The sequence below is a fragment of the Ranitomeya imitator genome, chromosome 1, assembly GCF_032444005.1.
Source record: "Ranitomeya imitator isolate aRanImi1 chromosome 1, aRanImi1.pri, whole genome shotgun sequence".
Classification (NCBI taxonomy): Eukaryota; Metazoa; Chordata; class Amphibia; order Anura; family Dendrobatidae; genus Ranitomeya; species Ranitomeya imitator.
Window position 1 is genome coordinate 1235810585 of NC_091282.1, and position 12810 is coordinate 1235823394.

Sequence of the window (12810 nt, forward strand, 5' to 3'; positions counted from 1 at the left end):
TTAATAGTCGAGAGGTGTCAGGTTGTCAAAAAGCGGAGCTCGTTAGGGCAATTAGGCTGCAGAGCGAACCAGCTTAGCTAATGTACTGACCTCATATGAAGGAGCTAACACCCAGCAAATTAACTTATTAGGCTGGATGACATCTTGAGTGGCGGATATGTAAATCTTAATTAAGGATCAAAATTAGACAAAGCTTTTTAATGTTAAGATTTTTATTAACCTCTAAGTGTCTAATCAGCAGTAGAAGATGGTGGTATCTCGGGTGGATACACCACATGGCAAAGCATCTCATGGCAGAAATGGGACCTCTTCCATCAAGGAGGCAAAAGAAGCCCCTCTACCCTTTACTCTATTCTAGGACTTGCTCCCCATGGACAACAAAAAGATAAGTGTTTGCTTCTTGCAACCTGTCCAAGCTTATTGGACACCGCTGATACCGTGTGATCAACTTTAGTCTGATGAATGGGATGTAGTCATCAAAACCCCAAACCAGACAGCTGGGGTCCTTTTGTGTATTAGATGTCTACAAAAAGTTTGAGGCGGTTAAATATTTGATATATGGGTTGGGGGCAAAGAGGGTGAGTTTCAGGAAAGTCCCTGCTTTGCACCCTGAAGTTACGGACTAATAGGTAGGACAAAACTTTCTTTAGCTATTGAACCAGACCATAAGGAACATTGCAAAACTCAAGAGAGACTGTTCTGAAACGAGGAAAGAGGTGAAGCAGAGAACATCTGTGAAAGTTTTGTGAAAAAAGCAATGATTTTGTGATACCGTTGGGAGATATTTATGTTCTATGTATCTGTATGTGGCCAACTATCGGTTGTGATATCAATTACAGAGATAAAAGACGCAAAGTTTGGACCAGCAGCGTGACTTTGCCACCGGCCTGAACCGTGAATCTTCAGGAAGTGAGAATATTTGCATTTTTCCTGGAAAAGAACAGTTTCTCCATACGTGTTGTGATTAGGATGGTGGAGTGAGTCAGCAGCCGGCGGTTCCTCCTCTCCTCCTGTGTCTTTATAAAGGCTGCACCTTCGGTGAGCACTTATCTGAAGATGTCATATACGTGAAGGTGACTATCTGTGATCCAGACTTGCAGACAGAATCTTCTATGTGACCCCTGCGGGTGTAGAGGTAAGAAGCAGTTGGGGTGCAATTACTATTAAACTTTCCAAACTCAATCTTAAGGATTTATGGCATTTTCTTGTGCCCTGGGGATTGATGAACTCATCAGTAGGGTGCTCCCCATTTACTACTGTTTATTAAAAGTTGATTATAAATGCAAGGTCTGCATGACGACCTACGGATCAACGCGTTTCAAACCCTCACAGGCGTCCAAAACTGCTTTGAAAAAGGGCACCTGTGAGCGTTCGGAACGCGTTGCTTCATAGGTCGTCATGCAGACCTTGCATTTGTAATCAACTTTAATAAACCTTGGATTTTTATGAAGTTGGAATTTATTATTTATTACGCGGACGCCTTGCGAGTGCCGCTATAGGTGGGCTGACTTCAAATCCCCTTTTTTCATACCATTTGCCCTGGTTTAGAGCATAGACCTCAGTTTATAAAGTTGTGTCCAAAAGTTTTGTAAAAATGTTTTTCAATTTTTTGTATATATTATTTATTCTTTTTATAGCCATGTCAGCTTGTCATTCACACCATTGTTCGATTCATCATTGTTTTTACTTTTTTTTTCAAGAGTAAAAATGGTTCTTTCATTACTTAATTTGCGCCTTTTTAAGTTTAACTTGTTTTTTTTCTTCTCGGAATTCTGCCCGTGATTTTCCGTATTCTGATGTTTTAGACTACTGTAATTCATCATTTGTGACTTTTCGACATTTCAGCCAAATGTTTCCATAATTTTGCTCCAGTGCCCTAATCTCTCTAATTTTATTTTTGGCACAGCTGATGACTCACGTGAGATGTTTTGAATTCTCGTCGTGTGACTTTTTTGTTCTGAAAAAGTGCAAAAATGAAAAAGATAAAAAGGAAGAGCATCTTTGATTTTGTGCAAAATTCATGATTTCGCGAGTGCCATTTTGAAGAATTTGCCACAAAAACATAATGAATGCCACAAGACAAAAAGAAACTCACTTAGTATAATGCAAATGATGAAGGTCTTTTGTGTAGAGCCCTTGGGTGACCACTGACGGTGATTGCCAACTTCAATAAGTCCTTAGGACATGGGTACAAGTGAAAGCTGGTAGGGATGAAGATGTCTAGGTCTCTCCAAACCAGCCTACTTGGCATGGAGCATTGTGTTTGCCATGAATGACCTGGGTGTCATATAAGGGGCATTCATCAGGGGTATCGGCATTAAAGTGAGAAGCCAAACATGCCTCTGATGCCAGATCTGCAGAGATGCATCACCACTGAGGAAAACATCATGACGGTCAGGGCCAGATGGAGAAGATGGGGCAAGTGAAGGACTCCATCAGAGCAGATTTGACACGTAAGTCCCTGTGACTGTGGGGGGTCAAGTCTGTATTTAGCTGTCCCGTTATGGTGGTCGTGTTATAGCTGTATTATTTAAATGATATATAAGTAGCAGTATTTTATAGAAATTCATGATGAAGGTGGAGCTGTGGGTGACTGAGTCATACTTCGATTTTATGCTGTGGAATTTGAAAACGCGCTGCAAAGTACAAGACACCTGACATTTCGTTGACGCCCAGAGAAGAATTTACAAATCTGCACCTTTTTGGGCAATTGGCTGGCTAAGTGTCGGCCTGCAATGCCTCTGCCTTCACTTGTAGTTACAGCAGTGCCTCTGTATACACTTGAAATTACAGCAGTGCCTCTCTATACACTTGTAGTTCCAGCAGTGCCTCTCCCTGTACTTGTAGTTACAGCAGTGCCTCTCTATACATTTGTAGTTACAGCAGTGCCTCTCTATACATTTGTAGTTACAGCAGTGCCTCTCTATACATTTGTAGTTACAGCAGTGCCTCTCCCTGCACTTGTAGTTACAGTAGTGCCTCTCTATACACTTGTAGTTAAAGCAGTGCCTCTCTATACATTTGAAGTTACAGCAGTGCCTCTCCCTGCACTTGTAGTTACAGCAGTGCCTCTCAATGCACTTGTAGTTACAGCAGTGCCTCTCCCTGCACTTGTAGTTACATCAGTGCCTCTCAATGCACTTGTAGTTACAGCAGTGCCTCTCCCTGCACTTGTAGTTATAGCAGTGCCTCTCCCTGCACTTGTAGCTACAGCAGTGCCTCTCCCTGCACTTGTAGCTACAGCAGTGCCTCTGTATACACTTGAAATTACAGCAGTGCCTCTCTATACACTTGTAGTTCCAGCAATGCCTCTCCCTGCACTTGTAGTTACAGCAGTGCCTCTCTATACATTTGTAGTTACAGCAGTGCCTCTCCCTGCACTTGTAGCTACAGCAGTGCCTCTGTATACACTTGAAATTACAGCAGTGCCTCTCTATACACTTGTAGTTCCAGCAATGCCTCTCCCTGCACTTGTAGTTACAGCAGTGCCTCTCTATACATTTGTAGTTACAGCAGTGCCTCTCCCTGCACTTGTAGTTACAGCAGTGCCTCTATATACACTTGAAATTACAGCAGTGCCTCTCTATACACTTGTAGTTCCAGCAATGCCTCTCCCTGCACTTGTAGTTACAGCAGTGCCTCTCTATACATTTGTAGTTACAGCAGTGCCTCTCCCTGCACTTGTAGTTACAGCAGTGCCTCTGTATACTTAAAATTACAGCAGTGCCTCTCTATACACTTGTAGTTCCAGCAGTGCCTCTCCCTGTACTTGTAGTTACAGCAGTGCCTCTGTATACACTTGAAATTACAGCAGTGCCTCTCCATACACTTGTAGTTCCAGCAGTGCCTCTCCCTGTACTTGTAGTTACAGCAGTGCCTCTCTATACACTTGTAGTTACAGCAGTGCCTCTCTATACATTTGTAGTTACAGCAGTGCCTCTCCCTGCACTTGTAGTTACAGCAGTGCCTCTCCCTGCACTTGTAGTTACAGCAGTGCCTCTCCCTGCACTTGTAGTTACAGCAGTGCCTCTCAATGCACTTGTAGTTACAGCAGTGCCTCTCCCTGCACTTGTAGCTACAGCAGTGCCTCTGTATACACTTGAAGTTACAGCAGTGCCTCTCTATAAACTTGTACTTACAGCAGTGCCTATCCCTGTACTTGTAATTACAGCAGTGCCTCTCTATACACTTGTAGTTACAGCAGTGCCTCTCTATACATTTGTAGTTACAGCAGTGCCTCTCCCTGCACTTGTAGTTACAGCAGTGCCTTTCCCTGCACTTGTAGTTACAGCAGTGCCTCTCTATACATTTGAAGTTACAGCAGTGCCTCTCCCTGCACTTGTAGTTACAGCAGTGCCTCTCAATGCACTTGTAGTTACAGCAGTGCCTCTCCCTGCACTTGTAGTTATAGCAGTGCCTCTCCCTGCACTTGTAGCTACAGCAGTGCCTCTCCCTGCACTTGTAGCTACAGCAGTGCCTCTGTATACACTTGAAATTACAGCAGTGCCTCTCTATACACTTGTAGTTCCAGCAATGCCTCTCCCTGCACTTGTAGTTACAGCAGTGCCTCTCTATACATTTGTAGTTACAGCAGTGCCTCTCCCTGCACTTGTAGTTACAGCAGTGCCTCTGTATACACTTGAAATTACAGCAGTGCCTCTCTATACACTTGTAGTTCCAGCAATGCCTCTCCCTGCACTTGTAGTTACAGCAGTGCCTCTCTATACATTTGTAGTTACAGCAGTGCCTCTCCCTGCACTTGTAGTTACAGCAGTGCCTCTGTATACTTAAAATTACAGCAGTACCTCTCTATACACTTGTAGTTCCAGCAGTGCCTCTCCCTGTACTTGTAGTTACAGCAGTGCCTCTGTATACACTTGAAATTACAGCAGTGCCTCTCCATACACTTGTAGTTCCAGCAGTGCCTCTCCCTGTACTTGTAGTTACAGCAGTGCCTCTCTATACACTTGTAGTTACAGCAGTGCCTCTCTATACATTTGTAGTTACAGCAGTGCCTCTACCTGCACTTATAGTTACAGCAGTGCCTCTCCCTGCACTTGTAGTTACAGCAGTGCCTCTCCCTGCACTTGTAGTTACAGCAGTGCCTCTCAATGCACTTGTAGTTACAGCAGTGCCTCTCCCTGCACTTGTAGCTACAGCAGTGCCTCTGTATACACTTGAAGTTACAGCAGTGCCTCTCTATAAACTTGTAGTTACAGCAGTGCCTCTCCCTGTACTTGTAGTTACAGCAGTGCCTCTCTATACACTTGTAGTTACAGCAGTGCCTCTCTATACATTTGTAGTTACAGCAGTGCCTCTCCCTGCACTTGTAGTTACAGCAGTGCCTCTCCCTGCACTTGTAGTTACATCAGTGCCTCTCAATGCACTTGTAGTTACAGCAGTGCCTCTCCCTGCACTTGTAGTTACAGCAGTGCCTCTCCCTGCACTTGTAGCTACAGCAGTGCCTCTGTATACACTTGAAGTTACAGCAGTGCCTCTCTATAAACTTGTAGTTACAGCAGTGCCTCTCCCTGCACTTGTAGTAACAGCAGTGCCTCTCCCTGCACTTGTAGCTACAGCAGTGCCTCTCAATGCACTTGTAGTTACAGCAGCACCTCTCCCTGCATTGTAGTTACAGCAGTGCCTCTCCCTGCACTTGTAGGTACAGCAGTGCCTCTCCCTGCACTTGTAGTTACAGCAGTGCCTCTCTATACACTTGTAGTTACAGCAGTGCCTCTCTATACATTTGTAGTTACAGCAGTGCCTCTCCCTGCACTTGTAGTTACAGCAGTGCCTCTCCCTGCACTTGTAGTTACATCAGTGCCTCTCAATACACTTGTAGTTACAGCAGTGCCTCTCCCTGCACTTGTAGTTACAGCAGTGCCTCTCCCTGCACTTGTAGCTACAGCAGTGCCTCTGTATACACTTGAAGTAACAGCAGTGCCTCTCTATAAACTTGTAGTTACAGCAGTGCCTCTCCCTGTACTTGTAGTTACAGCAGTGCCTCTCCCTGCACTTGTAGTAACAGCAGTGCCTCTCCCTGCACTTGTAGTTACAGCAGTGCCTCTCAATGCACTTGTAGTTACAGCAGCACCTCTCCCTGCATTGTAGTTACAGCAGTGCCTCTCCCTGCACTTGTAGGTACAGCAGTGCCTCTCCCTGCACTTGTAGTTACAGCAGTGCCTCTCCCTGCACTTGTAGTTACAGCAGTGCCTCTCCCTGCAGTTGTAGGTACAGCAGTGCCTCTCAATGCACTTGTAGTTACAGCAACGCCTCTCCATGTGCTAGTAGTTACAGCAGTGCCTCTCCCTGCACTTGTAGTTACAGCAGTGCCTCTATACACTTGTAGTTACAGCAGTGCCTCTCCCAGCACTTGTAGTTACAGCAGTGCCTCTCCCTGCACTTGCAGTTACAGCAGTGCCTCTCCCTGCACTTGTAGTTACAGCAGTGCCTCTCCCTGCACTTGTAGTTACAGCAGTGCCTCTCCCTGCACTTGTAGCTACAGCAGTGCCTCTGTATACACTTGAAGTAACAGCAGTGCCTCTCTATAAACTTGTAGTTACAGCAGTGCCTCTCCCTGTACTTGTAGTTACAGCAGTGCCTCTCCCTGCACTTGTAGTAACAGCAGTGCCTCTCCCTGCACTTGTAGTTACAGCAGTGCCTCTCAATGCACTTGTAGTTACAGCAGCACCTCTCCCTGCATTGTAGTTACAGCAGTGCCTCTCCCTGCACTTGTAGGTACAGCAGTGCCTCTCCCTGCACTTGTAGTTACAGCAGTGCCTCTCCCTGCACTTGTAGTTACAGCAGTGCCTCTCCCTGCAGTTGTAGGTACAGCAGTGCCTCTCAATGCACTTGTAGTTACAGCAACGCCTCTCCATGTGCTAGTAGTTACAGCAGTGCCTCTCCCTGCACTTGTAGTTACAGCAGTGCCTCTATACACTTGTATTTACAGCAGTGCCTCTCCCAGCACTTGCAGTTACAGCAGTGCCTCTCCCTGCACTTGTAGTTACAGCAGTGCCTCTCCCTGCACTTGTAGGTACATCAGTGCCTCTCTATGCACTTGTAGGTATGGCAGTGCCTCTCTATGCACTAATAGTTACAGCAGTGCCTCTCTCTGCACTTGTAGTTAGAGCAGTGCCTCTGTATATACTTGTACTTACAGCAGTGCCCCTCTATGCACCTGTAGTTACAGCAGTGCCTCTCTATGCACTTGTAGTTACAGCAGTGCCTCTCCATGCACTTGTAGTTACAGCAGTGCCTCTGTATACACTTGTAGCTACAGCAGTGCCTCTCTCTGCACTTGTAGTTACAGCAGTGCCTCTCCCTGCACTTGTAGTTACAGCAGTGCCTCTCCCTGCACTTGTAGTTACAGCAGTGCCTCTCTCTGCACTTGTACTTACAGCAGTACTTCTCCCTGCACTTGTAGTTACAGCAATGCCTCTCCCTGCACTTGTAGGTACAGCAGTGCCTCTTTCTGCACTTGTAGTTACAGCAGTGCCTCTCCCTGTACTTGTAGTTACAGCAGTGCCTCTCCCTGCACTTGTAGTTACAGCAGTGCCTCTCCCTGAAGTTGTAGGTACAGCAGTGCCTCTCTATGCACTTGTAGTTACAGCAATGCCTCTCCCTGCACTTGTAGTTACAGCAGTGCCTCTCCCTGCACTTGTAGTTACAGCAGTGCCTCTCCCTGCACTTGTAGTTACAGCAATGCCTCTCCCTGCAGTTGTAGGTACAGCAGTGCCTCTCTATGCACTTGTAGTTACAACAATGCCTCTCTATGCACTAGTAGTTACAGCAGTGCCTCTCTCTGCACTTGTAGTTACAGCAGTGCCTCTCTCTGCACTTGTAGTTACAGCAGTGCCGCTCTATGCACGTGTAGTTACAGCAGTGACTCTCTACGCACTTGAAGTTACAGCAGTGCCTCTCTTTGCACTTGTAGTTACAGCAGTGCCTCTCAATGCACTTGTAGTTACAGCAGTGCCTCTCCCTGCACTTGTAGTTACAGCAGTGCCTCTCCCTGCACTTGTAGTTACAGTGGAGCGCCCTCAAATGCTAGGGGTTACTCGGTACCTGGCCCTTTTTCGGTAGTCATTGGGGTGTCACGGTGGCTGACCTGGTCCGTGGCCCTCGGGTGGGGGGGGGGGGGGGTTCGTTGACGAAATGGTGGGGGAAAGGTCTTTAAAGGGATAATGTTCGTGACGCCACCTGTGGTATTTGGTCAGGGTGACCGACGCTGCTTAAGGGTCGCTGGGATGATGTTATGGCAGCTAGATGGTATACCTTCCCACAGGTGAAGTGTATGCCCAGGGCTTCCCAGAGTATAGATGGTGAATGGTGCAAGGCGCAGTGATTAACGAGGACACCGGGTTGCAGTCTCTTTACCTTTTACTGAAGGTTCAGCATCCACAGTCCAGATTAGGGACCACAGGGTAGGCAGAGTCCGGCCGGTCTGAAGGCAAATCCACAGTCTCCTTGTCCAGGAGGAATTCAATAGCCTTCCCCTTGCGCACAGTAACGTAGTAGGTCCCTACTTGCATAACCTACCATAAGGTCCTCACTGTTGTTTCTCATCTCTGTCCCCCAGATGGTACGGATAGGACAAAACCCGTATGACTGATGGCCTGAGGCTTGTTTATAGGGACCCTAGAGACGCCCCGACCCCCACAAGTTGCCACTGTGTCTTCTTAGGTATAAAGGTCGGACAGCCAACTTGGAATTAACTGCCCTGCCAGTCTTTGAAGTAACGGCGCTTCAGATGGAGGCAGCCTGCTTCTAGCTGGTCTCCCACTGATGTTTCACTCCTGTGGCTATGACTTCTTTTCTCACTCACTACAGCACAATTCCTTTGTGTCCTTTCCTAGGATGCTGCCGCATAGGTTGCAGGCGCAGCTCCGTGTCCTTCTTTCTCTCTTCCTCAGACTTCAGTCTGGATCTGACCAGGGATCACCCCAGCCAGCTCGACCGGGAGACCTTTCCTCGTCCGTCCCCAGCCAGGAACTCTCTTCTCCTCCCTCTGGCTCTCACTTTCTGACTAACTTCCTAACCAACCCTCCAGTTTTACCCTATGTGAGGAGTGGCCCAATAGATAGAACCCTTAGCTCCCCCTGGTGGACTGGCGTGTGAAGTGTGTGTGTGGCTGTGATACCTGGACAGCAGATCTCCTTCATTGCCTTCAGACGTAACATTACTCCCCCTGGTGGAAGAACGACATTACTGCAACGAACCAGGACTCTGGGGCGCTGCAACCCCTTCTCCTTCCCCGTTAAATCCCGTACTCCCAGACTGGGAAAAAGAAAACAACAATACATAAGCAAAAGACATGCAAAAGAACCTTGCTTCAGATGCTGAAAACGATAGAGGAGGATAAAAAGGCGTGTTGGCCAGACTATCTGCCAGAATTGGTCTGGACCTACAACAATCGGGTCCACTCCACCACGGGTTATACCCCCTATCTACTGTTGTTTGGAAGAGCTGGACGAGAAATCATTGAGCTGAATTTGGAACAGCCATATGAGCTGATGGAGCGAACTGTCACCTCATGGGTGAAAGAGCATCGGCAACGATTGCAAATGATACGGCGGTTGGCGGGTCAGCAACTGCAAGAAAAAGAGCATACGGCCCGCAAACCGACTCAAGAGTTACCGCTCCAACCTGGAGACCGAGTATTGGTCAGAGAGAAACGCCCTAAGGGAAAACTAAGTGAGAGATGGGAAGTACAGCCGTACAAGGTTATCGAGCGAGTGTATGCTAACGGCCCTGTCTACAAGGTACAGATTGAGAATGGGGCATCCGCCCCTAGAGTACTTCACAGAAATATGCTGCGGCCTTGCCGGTCTGAGGTCTGTTCTACGCCATTGTCACCTGAAGGTGACAGTCCACTTCCTGAATATGTCATGCCTGATGGCCAAATCGATGAGTGGTGGACCGTCCCCGACACAGTAGGGGGTCCTCAGCTGCCCAGAGACGGTGATCCCATGGATGTACCAGCACCGCCATGCGAGGACGAGACCAGACAAGAGCTCACAATGTCTCCTGCCACAAGTGTTCCTCTGGAAGATAGTCAAGCCTTGCCTGACAGCCAAGAGCTTCGGAGATCTCAGAGGTCTAATGCAGGGTTTCCACTGGTCCGATATGCAGAACAGTGTGCTCTGTCTGTTTTTACACCTTTGTTGCCTCCTCTATAGGTGCTGTTCCGCATTGCATGTCCTGTGCTAGTTTGTGAAGCCACGAAGACACTGAGAAAGGGACTTACAGTTTCCAGGAGCATCCCTAGGATCCAGAAGCAAGGAGAAGACCACGCTTCGCAGAGCTGACAGGAATCCGTGCGCACCTCCGTGTTGGACTTCTGGGGGCCCCCTGGCACTGGACCTGTGTCCCCAACATCACCGTGAGTTTGTTCCTCTATGGTGCACCAGTGAGGGCCTAGTGCAGGCTTCAGTAGTTAGAGCACGGTAGCCGTGTGGCCTGCGTAGTAAAGGCCAGGGAGGTTATATGCAGAGTAGCATCGATATTTGTCTTATTGTTTAAAGTTGCTTGTGAGACAGATTCTGAGTTTGTAATTGTTGAAGCACTGTGCTATTTTACAGACAAGATAACTCATGTGCATTATCTTTTGTTATTGTAAACCCCTGTTTGCATCTTCCTTGTTCCTTCCATTCCCTGTATCCCAATAAATCTACCCTTTGTTGTTTGCACTTCATCTTGTGTACAGTAGTCTTCCTGCACCGTGGTGGTCCCTCGGCCATTGCTTCATAGCAGTGATGAAAACTTGAAACAATAGGGATCCCGGGTAAACAAAGGGATCCTTTTAAGTGTTAACCCTGGACGGGTTTTAGAGCAGCAAAAGATCAGTTAAAGTTTTAAAATAACTATTTACAAGTTGCGGTTTTCCGAAATTTACTCAAGTTCTGGAGGTAGCAATGGTCGAGGTAGCCCAGTTGGATACTGGCGGCTACCAGGTGCTACATAGGGGGCTCCCTCACTCCAGACAGGGGTTTGTGTACCCAGAGTTCTCCGTGCTACTGAGGTCTGGGTGCACTTTGAACACATGGTGACTGGTGCAGGGATCACCTGTTTAGGTGGAGAGCGGCAGGACGGTGAGACAGGGATGTTGGGCTTGTATTTACGGACGTGAAGGGCATACCACCCCTTGCCTCCCCAATGCTGCGTGTATCTGACACGGTCACCGGGATACAAATCCCGACCTGGTGTCCTTCAATGAGGTGTGCCTCTACATCCCACCGATTTGGGCTCCTTTATGAAGCCCCAACCTCCCTGCAAACGAAAGGTCACAATGGTTCTGTAGCGCTGGGGGCAGTGAGCACTGCGGGGAGGTGGCGCTGCAATAGGGCCCACTAGCAGGTCCTCAGTCACCGGGGCAGGGTCAACGTTCCTACCTGTGACCATGGTGTCCTGGATGTCGACTGGCTCTGCCGGTGGCGGCGTCCGCGCTGGTGTCGGTACCGGCTCCGGTAGCGGTGCAGGGTGTGACGTCAGCGTCAGTGAATCTTCTGCAGGCACCACCTGGTACGAGGCCTTAGTCTTCACTTGCAGCTGCAGGAGTTGATCTATCAGCTCCTCCATTCCAAGCTGCAGGGAGTCAGCTGTGAAGGTTTGGCTGCGGTGCCCTTCCAGGTAGCTGGGGGAGTCCTCTGCTCCGACCCCACGCTCTGGCTCCGGAGTGTCGGCCATGGTGTCCTCCACGTGGCTCACTTCTTCATCTCTTTCCCGCTCTCTCCTCCATGGGCGGCTCCGTTTTCTTTGTCTCCGCCCGCCATTGAGGATCAGGAGGCAGATCTTGGCTGCTGACGAACACGTCCTCAAGGTACAGAAATATTTAGACTGGGCGGCCATTGTTTTTCGCGCTTCTCAGTTCGTTCACACCCACAACTCCACGCCCTTCTTCTTTTCCAGCGCTCCTCGTGGCTCAATAATGGCGGAAGTTTGGGCGGGAATTTTGGCGGCAAATAGCAATACACAGTCTTTAAGCACAAACAGTTCAGATATGATTCTGGCACAGCTTCTAGGCACAAATGACCCGATTTTTCAAGCTTAAGTAGATCCTGTTCGTGACGCCAAAATTAGTTAGAGCGCCCCCAAGGGCTAGGGGTTACTCGGTACCGGGCCCATCTTCAGTAGTCAATGGGGATGTCATGGTGGCTGACCCGGTCCGTGGCCCTCGGGGGGATGAGGTCCGTTGACGAAATGGTGGGGGAAAGGTCTTTAAAGGGATAATGATCGTGTCGCCACCTGTGGTATTTGGTCAGGGTGACCGACGCTGCTTAGGGGTCCACTGGGGTGATGTTATGGCAGCTAGATGGTATACCTTCCCACAGGCGAAGTGTATCCCCAGGGCTTCCCAGAGTATAGATGGTGAATGGTACAAGACACAGTGAATAACGAGGACACAGGGTTGCAGTCTCTTTACCTTTTACTGAAGGTTCAGCATCCACAGTCCAGGGTAGGGACCACAGGATAGGCACAGTCCGGCCGGTCTGAAGGCAAATCCAGAGTCTCCTTGTCCAGGAGGAATTCAATAGCCTTCCCCTTGCGCACAGTAACGTAGTAGGTCCCTACTTGCATAAGCTACCATAAGGTCCTCACTGTTGTTTCTCATCTCTCTCCCCCAGATGGTACAGATAGGACAAAACCCGTATGACTGATGGCCTGAGGCTTGTTTATAGGGACCCTAGAGATGCCCCGACCCCCACAAGTTGCCACTGTGTCTTCTTAGGTATAAAGGTCGGACAGCCAACTTGGAATTAACTGCCCTGCCAGTCTCTGAAGTAACGGCATAGAGCTCTTTACTCCCTC

The 12810-nt window shown here is 48.4% G+C and overlaps 1 long non-coding RNA gene across 1 annotated transcript in view; it reads left to right on the top strand.

Annotated features, from left to right (window-relative positions):
- The first annotated feature begins 1052 nt into the window (after positions 1–1052).
- LOC138657385 (uncharacterized) overlaps positions 1053–12810 on the top strand; it is a 78765-nt gene continuing 67007 nt past the window's right edge. Inside the window, exon 1 of the long non-coding RNA XR_011317044.1 lies at positions 1053–1135. This is a non-coding gene — a long non-coding RNA (uncharacterized lncRNA). The remainder of the gene's footprint in view (positions 1136–12810) is intronic.